Raw genomic sequence first — 3384 nt, forward strand, 5'->3', positions numbered from 1 at the left:
AACAAGACAGACCCTTTAACTGGGAAAACACCCCTGCAGCTGCTAAGAAGCCAATCATTTGCATAGTCTGGTCATACCCAGAACCACCTCTAATTTCCTGCACATTCACAGCTGAGTGTTGACTATAAAGCAACATTTTAGTAGCATAATTGCAACTTCAAAGTGGGAGACTCCACTTAATGAGAACTCAGAGAAGGGATGTGAGCTGCATGTGAAAGCAATGAAAACGTTTTTAATCAAAGAGATTTCCAAACTCATTTTTGGACACCAAACGTGGGGGAAACCACAAAAACAGAGTTAGCAAAAGCTGGAGTTTAGTAGTAGCATAAAATGTTAGTCAACACCAAATTCACAAATGTCTTTAATATCCTTTTACACCACCCTGTTTATTTATTTCTTATTATTTATACATTTCTGACAATTTCCACAGCACTTTACAAAGATTATTCATCATTCACTGGCCTTTAGGAGTTTACAATCTAATCTAATCTTTGGGTTTCAGAAGTTGCCCAACTTCAAGGAAAACTTCAAGTAACTCAAACACAAAGTGACACATGTTTTCCCAAGGCAATTTACATTATTCCTAATGGGAAGGAATTTGGAGGGGATTATTCACCAGTGATGGAGGAGATTTGTTGTGGGTGACAAGGGACGCTGGGCCCCTTCTAAGGTTTTTTTGCAGGGGAAAACAGCGCGTTAGTTATGCGGTAGTTATGCCACTGACAGAAAGATGTTTGTGTCCCAACTTTCTTAGTAATAGTGACAAGTTCCTATTAGGTTTTTATAGGATCTTGCTAGTATCACTTTAACCTTTATTAGTGGTTTGCATGTATTTGTATTATATACTAATTTTCAGCAGTTATCTGACAATTAATTAATGTTGGGGCAAATGTTGTTTTAGAATGCACACACATTTATCACATTTTCCCACACTCTTCTTTCTTTTGATATAGAAAAAAACCCAAACTGAAGCTCTTTCGCATCTGGTCCCAAGAGAGTAAAGTAAATCTTTTTGACTCCTAGACTGCACTTGGAATTCCTGTTGGATGAACATTCTACCTGCGTTTAAATTAATTCCTGCAATTCAGAATATCCTGCAACCCAAGAAGTTATCCAAAGATTGTTGAAGTTGAAAGGTGAAATTGAAGATAAAGTGAAAAAATGTCTGTTTACGCTAGAAAATCACCTGACACCAAAATTGACAAATGTTTGAATGCATGGCACATGGAACCACAGATTAGGACCAAAGTGTACATACTGTAAACACCACATTAACTGAAGTGAGGCATTTGTGAATATGGGGGTTATATACAAAGTCAGAGTATGGTAAAACAAAGATTAATTAAAAATTGTTGAAAAAAAAGCCATATTCACAAAATCCTAAATGTAGTTAGTGAATACTAGGTTTTGTAAGTGCTGTCGTTAAATGTCATTATATGTTACCTTTTATAATTCTGATTAGATTGAAAGCAGTCTATAATATAAAGGGAAATAAATTAGCATCATGTGAAAAGTCTTGTCTTTTGTTTTGTACTCAGGACAAGTAGGACATAGTCTGTATGAGGATTAGGGCAATAACACACAGTATGATCTAGTTTAATATAGCCAATATTAGGCCAGAAATCAGTCTGGACAATCAGCTGCTGACTCGCTCTGGAGGGGGCAAAATTGGCAACTTTTATCAACCCATGTATGGCCAGGTAGCAGATAGCTGCTAAAATTCCAAACTGGTGAGTGGCTGAACAAAAAGGTAAATAATTCAAAGATCACAAATAATAAAAATGAAGACCAATTGCAAATCGTCTCGCTATATTACTTTCTACATCTTATTAAAAGTTCATTCAAAGGTGAATTAACTTTAGCCTTTAGGGCTGTGACAGACGGGGAGATTAGTCGCCGCGCGACAAATCTCCCTTTTCACAGGCGACTAATCTCCCCGATATGTCATCCCACGGGCTAGAATGTAAATCGGCGGGGGATGGCATACATGGCGTGGCGATTTGCTGAAATCGGCGAAGTTGCCCTTAGAGTAAATTTTAGCGATTTCGGCGCCACGTAGTGGTGGAATTGATAATTTACTTTAAAACAATTTTACTTCAGTAATTTTTGTGAAGACCTCAGGACATGCAGATTAACTACACCTCGCAATATTCTTTATTCTTTATAAAGCATGTGCACTATAGCACATAAGGCTTATCTGCAGCATATACCCAGGGCAATAAGAATTGCTGGGAATTTAGTGTTCTCCATAGGCAAGCAAGTGTAGCTAGAAATACATTTAATGCAACACTGAATGTACTGTATCTTTAGCTACACTCAGCTGATACCCGTTGGTGCAGCTCTCATAGGGAAGAATTGGCAGGATCTTCTGTGGTGATTAAGTGCCATGGGAAAGTCTGCTGTCTGGCTGTGGTCTAAACGCAACATGCTCCTGGCCTCATTACTAATTAGTTCAGATGCATGCTGTATGGCTGCCAAGAAACCAATCAAGACCATAGCATGCCTCTGTACTGAAAAATGATCGGGCCAGAAACATGTGGATTTTATAAATGTTCTGTTAGACCACAATTCAGTCCAATTGCACACTTACTGTAGAGTAAATCAGATCCAGCTGCTTGGCAATCTGGCCCAACTTCTATAGAACCTGAGTGCAAGTGCCCAGCATGTGAATGCAATGTAGTTCTGAAAGGTGAATCAAACCCTTGCAATGAAGATCAGTGGGTGTGGGAGGTACTGCAAAGATCTAAGCAGTTGCAATAATTATTATTATTATTATTATTATCAACATTTATTTATAAAGCGCCAACATATTCCGCAGTGCTGTACAATAAGTGGGTTTCATACATTGGACATACAGAGTAACATATAAAGCAATCAATAACCGATACAAGAGGTGAAGAGAGCCCTGCCCAAAAGAGCTTACAATCTACAAGAACCTGAGTGCAAGTACCCAGCATGTGAATGCAATGTAGTTTTGAAAGGTGAATCAAACCCGTGCAATGAAGATCAGTGGGTATGGGAGGTATTGCAAAGAAGCAGTTGCAATAATGTTAAAACATCATGTTTATGAAGACTTACCTATACTGATCCACTCGACAAGACTAACTCCCGGTTAAATAATTAACTGTATGAAAAATGCTGGTTTTAAGGTTATATCCACATTTGCAGGCCAGCTAGAGTTGTGCAACAAGTTTTTTTTTTTGCATGTTGGGGTGGCGAGGTAGTGATTATTGAAATCAGAAACAGCATTTTACCCTCATGAAATTTCCATATAAATGAAAGCAGAAGGGTTGGCGCTATCATATAACATGAATTAATTTGAATTAGAAAGAATATAAATAATTCATATAAACCTCAGTTAATGGCTAGTAAATTGTAAAAAGG

This window comes from Xenopus tropicalis, chromosome 2 (genome assembly GCF_000004195.4).
Source record: "Xenopus tropicalis strain Nigerian chromosome 2, UCB_Xtro_10.0, whole genome shotgun sequence".
NCBI classification, from domain to species: Eukaryota; Metazoa; Chordata; class Amphibia; order Anura; family Pipidae; genus Xenopus; species Xenopus tropicalis.